Source organism: Salmo salar, chromosome ssa25 (assembly GCF_905237065.1).
Source record: "Salmo salar chromosome ssa25, Ssal_v3.1, whole genome shotgun sequence".
Taxonomy (NCBI): Eukaryota; Metazoa; Chordata; class Actinopteri; order Salmoniformes; family Salmonidae; genus Salmo; species Salmo salar.
Window position 1 is genome coordinate 34,172,090 of NC_059466.1, and position 17,899 is coordinate 34,189,988.

At 43.5% G+C, this 17,899-nt stretch overlaps 1 protein-coding gene across 1 annotated transcript in view; it reads left to right on the forward strand.

Annotated features, from left to right (window-relative positions):
* The first annotated feature begins 11,190 nt into the window (after positions 1 to 11,190).
* LOC106586649 (probable G-protein coupled receptor 156) overlaps positions 11,191 to 17,899 on the forward strand; it is a 31,632-nt gene continuing 24,923 nt past the window's right edge. The window contains exon 1 of the mRNA XM_014174158.2: positions 11,191 to 12,015. The gene's annotated coding sequence lies outside the window, so the exon portion shown is untranslated. The remainder of the gene's footprint in view (positions 12,016 to 17,899) is intronic.

Here is a 17,899-nt window from a genome sequence, read left to right on the forward strand (position 1 = left end):
CCCCACCCTCTCATACCCACCAACCCTCCCTCTCATACTCCTCCCATCCACCTGCTCCTCCTTAAAGGAAAATCAAGTTTTCAAAATACAGAAATCATCCCCGTATGATGCATTTCGCATTATATGATGGAAAACGAAGCATCATATCATCCAAAATGCATCATACGGGAATGATTTCTGTATTTTGAAGTAAATAAAATATATTGAAACAAATACTTTTATATATATATATATATAGTGTATATTTTGGTATGTGGACACCCCTTCAAATTAGTGGATTTGCCAGTTTCAGCCACACCGTTGCTGACAGGTGTATACAATTGAGCACACAGCCATGCAACCTCCATAGTCAAACATTGGCAGTAGAATGGCCCATACTGAAGAGCTCAGTGACTTTCAACGTGGCACCGTCATAGGATGCCACCTTTCCAACAAGTCAGTTTGTAAAATGTCTACCCTGCCCCAGTCAACTGTAAGTGCTGTTACTGTGAAGTGGAAACGTCTAGGAGTAACAACGGCTCAGCCGTGAAGTGGTAGGCCACACAAGATCACAGAATGACAGCCAAATCCGGGTTCGGCAGATGCTACCTGCCCAAATGCATAGTGCCAACTGTAAAGTTTGGTGGAGGATGAATAATGGTCTGGGGCTGTTTTTCATGGTTCAGGCTAGGCCTCTTAGCTCCAGTGAAGGGACTTTTATTTTTTTTACCCCTTTTTCTCCCCAGTTTCATGGTATCCAATTGCTAGTTACAATCCTGTGCCATCGCTGAAACTCCCGTACAGACTCGGGAGAGGCAAAGGTTGAGAGCACGACAGGACAGGAACATCCCTGCCACCCAAACCCTCCCCTAAACCAATTGTGCGCCGCCACATGGGTCTCCTGGTTGCGGCCAGCTGAGACAGAGCCTGGACTTGAACCAGGTTCTCTAGTGGCACAGCTAGCATTGCGATGCAGTGCCTTAGACCACTGCGCCACTCGGGAGGCCGAAGGGACATCTTAACGCTGCAGCATACAATCACATTCTAGATAACTCTGTGCTTCCAACTTTGTGGCAACAGTTTGTGGAAGGCCCTTTACTGTTTCAGCATGGCAATGCCCCGCGCACAAAGCGAGGTCCATATAGAAATGGTTTGTCGAGATCGTTGTGGAAGAACTTGATTGGCCTGCACAGAGCCCTGACCTCAACCCCATCGAACACCTTTGGGGTGAATTGGAACGCCGACTGCGAGCCAAGTCTAATCACCCAACATCAGTGCCCAACCTCACTAATGCTCTTGTGGCTGAATGGAAGCAAGTCCGTGCAGCTATGTTTCAACATCTAGTTGAAAACCTTCCCAGAAGTGTGGAGGCTGTTATAGCAGCAAATAGTGGACCAACTCCATATTAATGCCCATGATTTTGGAATTACATGTTCGACGAGCAGGTGTCCACATACATTTGGCCATGTAGTGTAGTTTTTAGGTGGAGTTTTCCTTTAACTTAATCTGTCCCTAACTGCTCTGCTGTTGTTTCTCTGTAAAATATTTAAACTCCTGGTAACCCGAGTATTGGTGCAATCCACCTGCTTTTATGGAACAACCCACCATCAACCTGATCTTGGGGGAATCTGATAGTGATCTCTACACAATGACTGAAACAGAGATGACTTCATCACTAGTGAGCTTCAATGGGGGGACTGACGTTGTGACAGTTGATCTGAGCGTTGAGGTCAAGACATTGATCTCAGAGGTTTTTGTCTGTTTGTGTTAGGATTCGCCTACCGCACGTCTGCATTTCATCATTATGTGTCCAGTTGATGAATGGTCCACCCTCAGGAATTTGCTGGATAACTTGTCCATGCATTACAGTAATGCAGAGTTGATGAATAGTTCACCCCCAGGAATTTGCTGGATAACTTGTCCATGCATTACAGTAATGCAGAGTTGATGAATAGTTCACCCTCAGGAATTTGCTGGATAACTTGTCCATGCATTACAGTAATGCAGAGTTGATGAATAGTTCACCCCCAGGAATTTGATGGATAACTTGTCCATGCATTACAGTAATGCAGAGTTGATGAATAGTTCACCCCCAGGAATTTGATGGATAACTTGGCCATGCATTACAGTAATGCAGAGTTGATGAATAGTTCACCCTCAGGAATTTGATGGATAACTTGGCCATGCATTACAGTAATGCAGAGTTGATGAATGGTCCACCCTCAGGAATTTGATGGATAACTTGGCCATGCATTACAGTAATGCAGAGTTGATGAATAGTTCACCCCCAGGAATTTGATGGATAACTTGGCCATGCATCACAGTAATTTACATTTACATTTAAGTCATTTAGCAGACGCTCTTATCCAGAGCGACTTACAAATTGGTGCATTCACCTTATGATATCCAGTGGAACAACCACTTTACAATAGTGCATCTAAATCTTTTAAGGGGGGGGGTTAGAATGATTACTTTATCCTATCCTAGGTATTCCTTAAAGAGGTGGGGTTTCAGGTGTCTCCGGAATAATGCAGAGTTGATGAAAGGTCCACCCTCAGGAATTTGTTGGATAACTTGGCCATGCATCACAGTAATGCGGAGTAGATGAGATCATGTTGCAGCTTGTCTGTTAAGTGCATGGTAACCAGCAACCACGTGACCCTCCATTAGTAGAGGTGTTACTATTAGATGGTCCACTAGCGTCAGCAGTCCCATGTTATATGCCCGATGGTCAGGTCAGCATGTACAGTATAAAGACATTTCACTGAAAACAGGGGCGGCAGTAAGGAGTCATTGATGTAAGTGAACAGCTCCACCTACTGTCCCTTCAGTGGAAAGACACAATAGATGTGTTTTTTGAGGAACACAGGACGACACGAACACAGGATGACAGGAACACAGGATGCTCTGATCTGGTACCTCTTCCTCTTAAAGCTGGGATCTCACAATATCACTCTGACTGCTTTCTGTCTCACACACACACACACACACACACACACACACACACACACACACACACACACACACACACACACACACACACACACACACACACACACACACACACACACACACACACACAGGGCATATCAGTTTAAATAAGCCTGATGGTCCCAGGGTCTGCCCAGGCTACCAATATGTTTCCAGTCCTCCTGACAATGACCACACATTGACCTAGCTCTGCAGGGAGGGAGGAAGGCAATAGAAGGAAACTGTGTGTGTGTGTGTGTGTGTGTGTGTGTGTGTGTGTGTGTGTGTGTGTGTGTGTGTGTGTGTGTGTGTGTGTGTGTGTGTGTGTGTGTGTGTGTGTGTGTGTGTGTCAGAGAGAGAAAGAGAGAGAAAGAGAGAGGGGTAGAGAGAGAGAGAGAGAGAGACTTTTGGGCGATATGCGTCATCTTGGATGGGATGCTTCGCATGTGGTTGAAGATAAACCTTACATTTAAACGTTGTCTCTCTCAATTCAATTCAATTTAAGGGGCTTTATTGGCATGGGAAACATGTTTACATTGCCAAAGCAAGTGAAATAGATAATAAACAAATGTGAAACAACTTTTTTAATATGAACAGTAAACATTGCACTCACAAAAGTTCCAAAATAATAAGACATTTCCAATGTCATATTATCAAATCAAATCAAATTTTATTTGTCACATGCGCCGAATACAACAGTGAAATGCTTACTTACAAGCCCTTAAGAAAATACCTAAAAAAGGATCGGTGTCCCGTCCGCGGGACGGTTGAGCTAACGTAGGCTAATGTGATTAGCATGAGGTTGTTAGAAACAAAAAAAAATCCCAGGACATAGACATATCTGATATGGGCAGAAAGCTTAAATTCTTGTTAATCTAACTGTTCAATTTACAGTAGCTATTACAGTGAAAGTACACCATGCTATTGTTTGAGGAAAGTGCACAGTTATGAACTTGAAAAGTTATTAAAGAGCAGCAGCAAATCACAAAGCGGGGCTATATACAGGGGGTACCGGTACAGAGTCAATGTGCGGGGGCACCGGTGTCAAGGTAATTGAGGTAATATATACATGTAGGTAGAGTTATTTAAGTGACTATGCATAGATAACAACAGAGAGTAGCAGCAGCATTCTGGGGGATGGGGGGCAGGCAATTCAAATAGTCTGGGTAGCCATTTGATTAGCTGTTCATGAGTCTTATGGATTGGGGGTAGAGGCTATGTAGGAGCCTGTTGGACCTAGACTTGTCGGTCCGGTGCCACTTGCTATGCGGTAGCAGGAGAACAGTCTATGACTGGGGTGGCTGGAGTCTTTGACAATTTTTAGGGCCTTCCTCTGACACTGCCTGGTATGGAGGTCCTGGATGGCAGGAAGCTTGGCCCCGGTGATGTACTGGGCCGTTCGCACTACCCTCTGTAGTGCTTTGCGGTCGGAGGCCGAGCAGTTGCCATACCAGGTGGTGATGCAACCCATCAGGATGCTCTCGATGGTGCAGCTGTAGAACTTTGGAGGATTGGAGGGCCCATGCCAAATCTTTTCAGTCTCCTGAGGGAGAACAGGTTTTGTCGTGCCCTCTTCACGACTGTCTTGGTGTGCTTGGACCATGTTAGTTTGTTGGTTATGTGGATGCCAAGGAACTTAAAGCTCTCATCCTGCTCCATTACAGCCTCATCGATGAGTGCTTGGTCATCCTTTTCCTGTCGTCTACAATCATCTCCTTTGTCTTGATCAAATTGAGGGAGAGGTTGTTGTCCTTGCACCACACGGTCAGGTCTCTGACCTCCTCCCTATAGGCTGTCTCATCGTTGTCAGTGATCAGGCCTACCACTGTTCTGTCATCAGCAAACTTAATGATGGTGTTGGAGTCGTGCCTGGCTGTGCAGTCATGAGTGAACAGGGAGTACAGGAGGGGGCTGAGCACACACCCCTGAGGGGCCCCCGTGTTGAGGATCAACGTGGCGGATGTGTTGTTACCTACCCTTACCACGCCAGGGCGGCCCGTCAGGACGTCCAGGATCCAGTTGCAGAGGGAGGTGTTTAGTCCCATGGTCCTTAGCTTAGTGATGAGCTATGATCAGCGTTCACTATGGTGTTGAACGCTGAGCTGTAGTCATTGAATAGCATTCTCACATAGGTGTTCCTTTTGTCCAGGTTTGAAAGGGCAGTGTGGAGTGCAATAGAGATTGCATCATCTGAGTATCTGTTGGTGCGGTATGCAAATTGGAGTGGGTCTCGGGTTTCTGGGATAATGGTGTTGATGTGAGCCATGACCAGCCTTTCAAAGCATTTCATGGCTACAGACATGAGTGCTATGGGTCGGTAGTCATTTAGGCAGGTTACCTTCGTGTTCTTGGGCACAGGGACTATGGTGGTCTGCTTGGTATTAGACTCAGACAGGGAGATGTGGAAAATGTCAGTGAAGACACTTGCCAGTTGGTCAGCGCATGCTCAGAGTACACGTCCTGGTAATCCATCTGGCCCTGCGGCCTTGTGAATGTTGACCTGTTTAAAGGTCTTACTCACATCGGCTGCGGAGAGCGTGATCACATAGTCGTCCGGAACAGCTGATGTGCTCATGCATGTTTCAGTATTACTTGCCTCGAAGCGAGCATAGAAGTTATTATGCTCGTCTGGTAGGCTTGTGTCACTAGGCAGCTCTCATCTGTGCTTCCCTTTGTAGTCTGTAATAGTTTGCAAGCCCTGCCACATCCGACGAGCGTCGGAGCCGGTGTAGTATGATTCGATCTTAGTCATGTATTGACGTTTTGCCATGTATTGATGTTTTGTCGTAGGGCATAGCGGGATTTCTTGTAAGCTTCCGGGTTAGAGTCCCACTTCTTGAAAGCAGCAGCTCTACCTTTTAGCTCAGTGCGAATGTTGCCTGTAATCCATGGCTTCTGGTTGGGGTACGTATGTACGGTCACTGTAGGGACGATGTCCTCGATGCACTTATTGATAAAGCGAGTGACTGACGTGGTGTACTCCTCAATGTCATCGGAAGAATCCCGGAACATATTCCAGTCTGTGCTAGCGAAGCAGTCCTGTAGTTTAACATCTGCTTCATCTGGACACTTTTCTATAGACCGAGTCACTGGTGCTTCCTGCTTTCATTTTTGCTTGTAAGCAGGAATCAGGAGGATAGAATTATGGTCAGATTTGCCAAATGGAGGGCGAGGGAGAACTTTGTACGCGTATCTGTGTGTGGAGTAAAGGTGGTCTAGAATTTTTTTTCCTCTGGTTGCACATTTAACATCAACAACATAGCTCAGGCAGTAGGAAGCTCTCGCATCCATTTATATGCAGATGATACAGTCTTATACTCAGCTGGCCTCTCTCCGGATTTTGTGTTAAATGCTCTACAATAAAGCTTTCTTAGTGTCCAACAAGCTTTCTCTACCCTTAACCTTGTTCTGATCACCTCCAAAACAAAGGTCATGTGGTTTGGTAAGAAGAATGCCCCTCTTCCCACAGGTGTTATTACTGCCTCTGAGTGTTTAGAGTTTGAGGTAGTCACCTCATACAAGTACTTGGGAGTATGGCTAGACGGTGCACTGTCCTTCTCTCAGCACATATCAAAGCTGAAGGCTAAAGTTAAATCTAGACTTGGTTTCCTCTATCGTTCCTCTTTTGCCCCAGCTGCCAACTAACCCTGATTCAGATGACCATCCTACCCATGCTATATCACGGAGACATCATTTATAGATCGGCAGGTAGGGGTGCTCTTGAGCGGCTAGATGTTCTTTACCATTCGGCCATCAGATTTGCCACCAATACTCCTTATAGGACACATCACTGCACTCTATACTCCTCTGTAAACTGGTCATCTCTGTATACCCGTCGCAAGACCCACTTTTTGATGCTTATTTATAAAACCCTCTTTGGCCTCACTCGCCACTATCTGAGATATCTACTGCAGCCCTTATCCTCCACATTCAACATCCGTTCTGCCAGTCACATTTTGTTAAAGGTCTCCCAAGCACACACATCCCTGGGTCGCTCCTCTTTTCAGTTCGCTGCAGCTAGTGACTGGAACGAGCTGCAACAAACACTCAAACTGGACAGCTTTACCTCAATCTCTTCATTCAAAGACTCAATCATGGACACTCTTACTGACAGTTGTGGCTGCTTTGTGTGATGTATTGTTGTCTCTACCTTCTTGCCCTTTGTGCTGTTGTCTGTGCCCAATAATGTTTGTACCATGTTTTGTGCTGCTACCATATTGTGTTGCTACCATGTTTTTGTTATGTTGTATTGCTACAATGTTGTGTTGTCATGTGTTGCTGCCTTGCTATGTTGTTGTCTTAGGTCTCTCTTTATGTAGTGTTGTGTTGTCTCTCTTGTTGTGATGTGTATTTTGTCCTATATTTATATTGTATTTATTTATTTATTTTAATCTCTGGGCCCCGTCCCCGCAGGAGGCCTTTTGCCTTTTGGTAGGCCGTCATTGTAAATAAGAATTTGTTCTTAACTGACTTGCCTAGTTATATAAAAGTTAAATAAAAAAATAAAAACATGCTGATAGAAATTAGGTAAAACCGATTTAAGTTTCCCTGCATTAAAGTCCTCGGCCACTAGGAGCGCCGCCTCTGGATGAGCATTTTCCTGTTTGCTTATAGCAGTATACAGCTCATTGAGCGCGGTTTTAGTTCCAGCATCGGTCTGTGGTGGTATGTAGACAGCTACGAAAAATACAGATGAAAACTCTAGGTAGATAGTGTGGTCTACAGCTTATCATGAGATACTCTACCTCAGGCGAGCAAAACTTTGAAACTTCCTTAGATATCGTGCACCAGCTGTTGTTCACATATATGCATAGGCCCCCGCCCCGTGCCTTACCAGAGGTTGCTGTTCTGTCCTGCCGATGGAGTGTTTAACCCTCCAGCTGTATGTTCTTAATGTCGTCGTTCAGCCACGACTCGGTGAAACATAAGATATTAACGTTTTTAAGGTCCCGTTGGTAAGATATACGTGTTTTCAGTTCGTCCCATTTATTTTCCAGTGATTGAACATTAGCTAGCAGGACGGAAGGCAAGGGCAGATTAGCCACTCGTCGCCTGATCCTCACAAGGCACCCTGATATTTTTCCACGAAATCTCAATTTCCTTCTCCAGCAAATCACAGAGATCTAGGCCTGGTCGGGTGTCTGTAGTTGTATATCCCTCCTGTCTGACTCATTGAAGAAGAACTCTTTGTCCAGTTTGAGGTGAGCAATCGCAGTTCTGATGTCCAGAAGCTCTTTTCGATCATAAGAGACAGTAGCAGAAACATTATGTACAAACCAAGTTATGAACAACGCAAACAAACAAAATAGCATGGTTGGTTGAGAGCCGATAAGACAGCAGCCCTCCCCTCCGGCGCCATCGTATTATGTGTATATACAGTGTTGTAAAGATATGCAAATAGTTAAAGTATAAAAGGGAAAATAAATAAACATAAATATGGGTTGTATTTACAATGGTGTTTGTTCTTCACTGGTTGCCCTTTTTTTGTGTCTCTCTCTTGCTGTGTGTTTCTCTCTCAACTCTCTCTCTCCCCCAAAACATAGCTGTCAGTAGTCTACAGGTGACACTCCCTTGTCAGGAATGACCCCGCGTGCAGGCTCACACCGTAAATCCCTGTGATGTTCTAATAACACCTTTATGCCTAGGTTGGCTGATGTAACAAGCGCTGAATTATTTTCATGGGGTTCGGCTGCAGAGCGAGCTGGAAGGAGATATTTTTTTTCTGGAGCTTTGTTCTCTCTCTTTATATACACTGCTCAAAAAATAAAGGAAACACTAAAATAACACATCCTAGATCTGAATGAATGAAATAATCTTATTAAATACTTTTTTCTTTACATAGTTGAATGTGCTGACAACAAAATCACACAAAAATAATCAATGGAAATCCAATTTATCAACCCATGGAGGTCTGGATTTGGAGTCACACTCAAAATTAAAGTGGAAAACCACACTACAGGCTGATCCAACTTTGATGTAATGTCCTTAAAACAAGTCAAAAAGAGGCTCAGTAGTGTGTGTGGCCTCCATGTGCCTGTATGACCTCCCTACAACGCCTGGGCATGCTCCTGATGAGGTGGCGGATGGTCTCCTGAGAGATCTCCTCCCAGACCTGGACTAAAGCATCTGCCAACTCCTGGACAGTCTGTGGTGCAACATGGCGTTGGTGGATGGAGCGAGACATAATGTCCGAGATGTGCTCAATTGGATTCAGGTCTGGGGAACGGGCGGGCCAGTCCATAGCATCAATGCCTTCCTCTTGCAGGAACTGCTGACACACTCCAGCCACATGAGGTCTAGCATTGTCTTGCATTAGGAGGAACCCAGGGCCAACCGCACCAGCATATGGTCTCACAAGGGGTCTGAGGATCTCATCTCGGTACCTAATGGCAGTCAGGCTACCTCTGGCGAGCACATGGAGGGCTGTGCGGCCCCCCAAAGAAATGCCACCCCACACCATGACTGACCCACCGCCAAACCGGTCATGCTGGAGGATGTTGCAGGCAGCAGAACGTTCTCCACGGCGTCTCCAGACTCTGTCACGTCTGTCACATGTGCTCAGTGTGAACCTGCTTTCATCTGTGAAGAGCACAGGGCTCCAGTGGCGAATTTGCCAATCTTGGTGTTCTCTGGAAAATGCCAAACGTCCTGCACGGTGTTGGGCTGTAAGCACAACCCCCACCTGTGGACGTCGGGCCCTCATACCACCCTCATAGAATCTGTTTCTGACCGTTTGAGCAGACACATGCACATTTGTGGCCTGCTGGAGGTCATTTTGCAGGGCTCTGGCAGTGCTCCTCTTGCTCCTCCTTGCACAAAGGTGGAGGTAGCGGTCCTGCTGCTGGGTTGTTGCCCTCCTACGGCCTCCTCCACGTCTCCTGATGTACTGGCCTGTCTCCTGGTAGCACCTCCATGCTCTGGACACTACGCTGACAGACACAGCAAACCTTCTTGCCACAGCTCGCATTGATCTGCCATCCTGGATGAGCTGCACTACCTGAGCCACTTGTGTGGGTTGTAGACTCCGTCTCATGCTACCACTAGAGTGAAAGCACCGCCAGCATTCAAAAGTGACCAAAACATCAGCCAGGAAGCATAGGAACTGAGAAGTGGTCTGTGGTCCCCACCTGCAGAACCACTCCTTTATTGGGGGTGTCTTGCTAATTGCCTATAATTTCCACATGTTGTCTATTCCATTTGCTCAACAGCATGTGAAATGTATTGTCAATCAGTGTTGCTTCCTAAGTGGACAGTTTGATTTCACAGAAGTGTGATTGACTTGGAGTTACATTGTGTTGTTTAAGTGTTCCCTTTATTTTTTTGAGCAGTATATATATATATCACTGTAATTTGTAAATTGTTCATCACTTTGCAGTAGGCCTACAAACCTCATCGCCGTCTGCCCTCTCCATACGTAATGGAGTGATATTGTTTTAAATACATCTGTGTTTCTTTCCACTGTATTATGGGGTATTCCAATAATATGTATTGGTACAGTAAGGGGACGCCCGAGCCTGTCCCACGCGCCACCCAGTCCCATGTGACTGTTCAGTGTCACCTGCTGCCCATCAAAGCGCAACAATGGTGAACACATGTATTATTTACCTGCCTGGTATCAACCATTTGGACATAGCGTGTACGTGGCGCGATTTTTAGCATGGAACTCTCATTCAGATTGTACAGAAATAATGTCATTTGACAAATGAAAGAAAACTGTAGCCTATAAGCAACACAGCCATGGGCCTAACCATTACATTACTTTACTGTTTTTACATAACCATTCATAACCACTCCCTTTGATCATGTTCATTTGTTTTTACTTTTGGAAAATCTTTATTATTACATTTCCTTTAAAACAGTTCATACATATGTTTGTACATCATTTTATACACATAAAAACGGCATACGAATATTACATTTACATTTGTTAAAAAAGTACATGTTGTTAAAACCAATAGAAAAACCGTGAATAAAAGTAATTTTCTTTGAAAAAACATCAAATCTGTAAAATCCATTTAAAATGTGTACAAATTATTTAACAAAAGTAAAACATTTTTAAGACATGAAAACATCTAAAAAAAGAAAGCTGTCTTCGGTCCTTTGTACAGGAGCAAGGTGAGTCCTTATCTAACTCGCCTCCTCCTGCTCTTCCGAATCAATCACTGCCCCGTCCTTCGGGGCCCAGAGGATATCCCTCCCCTAGGCGCCGCAGCGCTGTCAGGCCGTGTCCGCCGGGACCTTGGGTGTTGTGGGGCTCTTCGCCTGGGGTTTGATCAGGTTAATAGGCCACTTCACTTCAACGGTTAGTTTTGAGTAACATTTGTCTGAGATGTCAACTGACGTGAATTCAACGTGTCACCATGTCATTAGATTTACAGGAAGGTTTTAAGTTAGGTGAAAAAAATACTAAATTAACAATTACGTTGATGACGTTTTGCAAATCCAATCAGTTTTCCACGTTGATTCAATGTCATCAGATATATATGTGTTGTTTAAATGACGCGGAAACAACGCTGATGTAACCAGTTGTTGCCCAGTGGGAGTCGACACAGGCAATTTTTATTTCCGTGAGTTGGTTTCTCGGCTGGGGAACTCTGTCAAAAAGAAACAAACGGTCGTGTGTTGGGTGAAACCGCATTGTCAAATACTCCCTGTGCTCCCATGTTCTCTATTTGCAAACAATATGCGCCCGCGAGTTGGCTACAGCTTCCGCGCTACCCACTAATTACAGCGACACACACTCCCTCCCTCAATATCTCACTCCCCCCTGCTCATGAAAACTTGTTGCAATTCTGAATGTACTTTTTCTCACTGACACCAGGGCATATTTTGGGATAGGATTTAGGAGAGTTCTCATTTGTCATAAACAGGATTATTAAAGAAGTCTTCGAGTTGGATTCTTGGGAGTGTTTCACTATGGGTCGCAGTGGAGTTGGAGCTAAACTTCACGGGACAGTTTGTTTTACTTCGTGAGACGCCAGCGATGGAGCGAGGACAGCGGCGAGGCGCCGGGACACTCTACTCACCATACTGACATTATTACCGGGAAGTTATCTACTCCGTCAGGTTCGTCTGCATACGTTATCTTTCTGTTTAGTCGCTTCTCTCTGTTAATACGATTGATCCTTTATTATCGATAGGATGAATCATAGACCATAACACCGAAATGAGTTGCTAATCTGTGTGATTGTGCTATTGCAAAAATACCCACCCGATGTATCAAATAACGTTTGATTAACGTCATAGCTTTTGAAATGGAATGTGATTTTAAATGAGATTTTCATGATAACCTATATGATAAACCAGTGCAGGAAAGTATGCCATTCATTGAGTTGGTGGTAGACTTTTGAAATTGAAAATTAGGACGTGAACCCTGCACGTTTTTTTTTAATTAAAGGCCCAGTGCAGTCAAAAAACGTGATTTCCTGTGTTTTATATATATATATATTTCCACTCTATTCGGTTGGAATAATACTGTGAAATTCCAGTAATGCCTGTCCTACTAGATTAATTTATTTATATTAATTAAATAAAAAAATTATCAGCAAGTTAAAAGAGAACAAATATCAAAGCAAATCAAATGTATTTATATAGCCCTTCTTACATCAGCTGATATCTCAAAGTGCTGTACAGAAACCCAGCCTAAAACCCCAAACAGCAAGCAATGCAGGTGTAGAAGCACGGTGGCTAGGAAAAACTCCCTAGAAAGGCCAAAACCTAGGAAGAAACCTAGAGGAACCAGGCTATGAGGGGTGGCCAGTCCTCTTCTGGCTGTGCCGGGTGGAGATTATAACAGCACATGGCCTAGATGTTCAAATGTTCATAAATGACCAGCATGGTCAAATAATAATAATCATAGTAGTTGTTGAGGGTGCAACAAGTCAGTAACACAAGAGTAAGTGTCAGTTGGCTTTTTCATAGCCGATCTTTGAGAGTATCTCTACCGCTCCTGCTGTCTCTAGAGAGTTGAAAACAGCAGGTCTGGGACAGGTAGCACGTCCGGTGAATAGGTCAGGGTTCCAGCAGGTCTGGGACAGCAGGTCTGGGACAGGTAGCACGTCCGGTGAACAGGTCAGGGTTCCATAGCTGCGGGCAGAGCAGTTGGAACTGGAGCAGCAGCACGGCCAGGTGAACTGGGGACAGCAAGGAGTCATCAAGCCAGGTAGTCCTGAGGCATGGTCCTAGGGCTCAGGTCCTCCGAGAGAGAGAAAGAAAGAAAGAAAGAAAGAAAGAAAGAAAGAAAGAAAGAAAGAAAGAAAGAAAGAAAGAAAGAAAGAAAGAAAGAACGGAAGAAAGAAAGAGAGAATTAGAGAGAGCATATTTACATTCACACAGGACACCGGAAAAGACAAGAGAAATACTCCAGATGTGACAGACTCACCCTAGCCCCCCGACACATAAACTACTGCAGCATAAATACTGGAGGCTGAGACAGGAGGGGTCAGGAGACACTGTGGCCCCATCCAACACTGTGGCCCCATCCGATATCCAGGGAATGATGGCCTTATTAGTGAATTCTATAAATATTTTCAGGAGGATATTGTTGAATTTATATTTAATGTTTTTAAGGAGGCAATTGATTTAGAGGTCCTGTCTGTTTTTATGACACAAGGCCTCATTTCTGTATTCCCCAAACCAAACAAAGATCCTATGATAGAAAATTGGAGACCAATCACATTAATGAACAATGATGGAAAGCTACTTGCATCCATCTTTGCAGAAAGACTTAAAAAGGTATTGGCCAATTCATTGATGATACTCATTCTGGTTTTATGAAGGGGAGACATATATGTAATAATATTCGACTAGTATTGGACTTGATAGACTACAATGAGCACATTATGGAAGATAGCTTTATTTTATTTGTAGACTTTTACAAGGCTTTTGATACAGTTGAACATTATTTTCTTTTTGAGACTCTTCATCTTTTTTTGGTCTTGGTCAATATTTTCAAAGTGTAATTAAGACATTTTACAATAATAGTAACAGTTCCATTAAATTATCCCATGAAACTTCACATTAGACGCGGAATTAAAGAAGGATGCCCAATTTCTCCTTTCTTATTTTTATTAGTTACACAAGTTATGGCTCTTCATATAAATAAGGATAGTTTTAGGGGTAATCAGATACAAGATAAAGAGATAAAATGTTCACAATTTTTTTTGAAAGATCACAATGAAGTCAGGAAAGCTATTGAGTGTATTAACGCCTTTTCACATGTGTCTGGTTTATCTCTGTATATTAGGAAATGTGACTTAAACTCAGTATGTAATATCCCTGTAAAAAATGTGATCACATATCTTGGTATTAATGTACGCAAAGATCAGAAAGAAAGGGCCAATTTAAATTGCTCTCCTATTGTAGAGAAAATTGGAAATAGATTTAACTCCTGGTTATTAAGATATTTTTCTTTATCTGGACATGTACTTTTGTCAAAATCTGAAGGTCTGTCCAGATTAGTTTATACCTCCCTTGCCTTGGATGTTCCTCTGTCAATAACTAAAATGCTTGATACCAAACCTCATTATTTAATAAAAGCGATATTATGTAGCACCCAAAGTGAGGGAGTGTTGAATGCTCTGGATTTTAAAACCTCTAATATCATCTTTAAAATCAAATGGATAAAATACTATTTAAGAAATAAGGATTGCATTTGGAATATAATCCCTAATTTAACTTGGAACCTCATGTACAAACATAATTTTTCTCCACATAGATATACAATTTGGAATAATAAAGACATAAACTACAAAAACAATTCTTTTTTTCCCAGAACTGGTTTGACAACAGCATTATCTCGGTTAAACAATTATTGAATAATGATGGACAACTATATGATTATCCAGAATTCAGGAGAACACACAATGTTACATTCACTCCTGAGGAGTATCACATTGTTGTTAGAGCTGTCCCTAAAGGTGCTATTCTTCTTTTAGGAGAATATAACAGTACTCCAAGTGCAACTGTTGAGGATTTTGTAGCCTCAATACAGCTAGAAGGAATTTACATTTTAAACTATAAATGTAATAACATGTATATAAGAAAACTATGTCAAGATGTTACTATTTCCTCTGCTAAAATGTACTGGAATGCAGCCCTAGGACAAGTGAACTGGAACAAAGTCTCGTTGTTGTCTAGCAAATATTGTATATCTAATAAGGTGAAAGAAGTATCATACAAACTCATTCATAGAATCTACCCTGGGAAGACCTTTACTATAAACAGATTCAAAATAGCTATTGATAATAAATGTGTATTTTGTGGTTGTGACCCAGAAACTCGTGGCCATTTATTTTGGGATTGTTATGTCAGAAGATTATGGAGTGAGTTAAAATATTTTATTTTAAAAGAAACAACTATTAATGTTAATCTGAGAAACTCTGATATTCTGTTTTATTTTGATCCAAATGATATGACTCTGGTTTAGCTTTCATTGTTAATTTGTTTATTTTTCATGGAAGATTCTTTATCCATAAAATGAAGTGGGCAGAGAACAAACCCCTCTTCACATTGGTTAAGATAGAATTGAAATATTATTTTGAAATCATCAGTAAATGTAAAAACAAAAAAGCAATACGCACCATAAAACTTTTTGACAAATTGAAAATGTATCTCGATATGTAATACCCCTGTCTGTTAGATTTATGTACTCTTGTTTGTATATTTCTGTTTTTGTATTTGTTGTGTTCATAATAAGAAATACAAAAATTATAAAAATTATCCAATTATATAATTATCTGCTGCAGAGGATACGTTAATTAGAGTTACCAGCCTCAGAAATTGCAACCCAAATAAATTCTTCACAGAGTTCAAGTAACAGACACATCTCAACATCAACTGTTCAGAGGAGACCTTCATGGTTGAATTGCTGCAAAGAAACCACTACTAAAGGACACCAATAATAAGAAGAGACTTGCTTTGGCCAAGAAACACGAGCAATGGACATTAGACTGGTGGAAATCTGTCCTTTGGTCTGATGAGTCCAAATTTGAGATTTTTGGTTCACACCCCCGTGTCTTTGTGAGAAGCAAAGTAGGTGAACAGATGATTTCCGAATGTGTGGTTCCCACCATGAAGCATGGAGGAGGTGGTGTGATGGTGCTTTGCTGGTGACACTGTCAGTGATTTATTTATTCAAGGCACACTTAACCAGCATGGCTACCACAGCACTCTGCAGCGATATGCCATCCCATCTGGTTTGCGCAACGTGGGACTATCTTTTGTTTTTCAACAGGACAATGACCCAAAACACACCTCCAGACTGTGTAAGGGCTTTTTGACCAAGGAGAGTGATGGAGTGCTGCATCAGATGACCTGGCTTCCACAATCACCCGACCTCAACCCAATTGAGATGGTTTGGGATGAGTTGGACCGCAGAGTAAAGGAAAAGCAGCCAACAAGTGCGCAGCATATGTGGGAACTCCTTTAAGACTGTTTGAAAAGCATTCCTCATGAAGCTGATTGAGAGATTGCATGAGTGTGCAAAGCTGTCATCAAGGCAAAGGGTGGCTACTTTGAAGAATCTCAAATATAATTATAACTTTTTTGGTTTACTACATGATTCTGTATGTGTTATTTCATAGTTTTAAAGTCTTCACTATTATTTTACAATGTAGAAAATAGTAAAAATAAAGAAAAACCCTTGAATGAGTAGGTGTGTCCTAACTTTTGACTGATACTCTACATGTTATTCAATATTTTCATCCAAACTGCTCGCAGGGTCTGCATAGCTGTCACGCTTGCTCCCACTCTCCCTCTCAGGTGCTTGAGGGCGCCAGGCTGCGTTTCATTACGCACACCTGTCACCATCATTACGCACTTCAGCGCTCATTGGACTCACCTGGACTCCTTCACGTTTTGATTGCCTTCCATATATCTGTCTGTTTCCTCTGTTTCATCCCCGTGTCAGCATTATTGTCATTTCCGTTTCCCCTGTCCAGACGCTGTCTGTATTCTGTTCCTGTCCGTGGTGATTAAATGTTCTCTCCCTGTACCTGCTTCTCGTCTCCAGCGTTGATCCTTACAGAATGCTGACACCACTGTACGAAGCATCAGAGAGGTTTTTGTTTTTTGTTTTGTTGGTGACATTGTGTCTGGGTGCTGTCGCCAATGGAACCGGGGGTGTCTCAGCTGGCTCGTCGGGCTTCCATGCTTTAGCTGGCTCGAGAGGTTTCCTTGTCCCGGTTGGGTCGGCAGGCTCCCATCCCACATCATGCCTCAGCCGGCTCGTCGGGCTCCTACACCTCAGCCGGCTCATCGGGCTCCCATCCCACGTCATGCCTCAGCCGGCCCATCAGGCTCTCACGCCTCAGCCGGCTCGTCGGGCTCCCAGGCCTCAGCAGGATTGTCAGGCTTTCGCGCCTCAGCCGGATCGTCAGGCTCCCATGCCTCAGCCAGCTCGCCAGGCTCCCTTGCCTCGGCCGGCCTGTCAGGCTCGCCCAGGGAGGATGCCGGGAGGCGCCCCTAGAGGGGGGGCGTACTGTCACACCTGCTCTCGCTCTCCCTTTCAGACTACCTTTCATTACACACACCTGTTACCATCATTATGCGCATCAGCGCACATTGGACTCACCTGGACTCCTTCACGTTTTGATTACCTTCTCTATATCTGTCTGTTTCCTCTCCGTGTCAGCATTATTGTTGTTTCCGTTTCCCCTGTCCAGACGGTATCTGTATTCTGTTCCTGTCCGTGGTTATTAAATGTTCACTCCCTGTACCTGCTTCTCATCTCCAGCGTCGATCCTTACTACAGCCAGGCGCTAAAATAGAACTTGGTTCTTGAACTTGGTTTTATTTTAGATGCTTGACTTGCTGAAAGTCCCATCCTCCCTTCTACTCATTGATTTTTACAAGCATATACCCACGTGGGTGATTAAAAGATGTGAAAGCTGAGCGAGGTCCACGCTCCAGTCCAGTCAGTGGCGGTAATGCCAACCACCATAATGGTTGG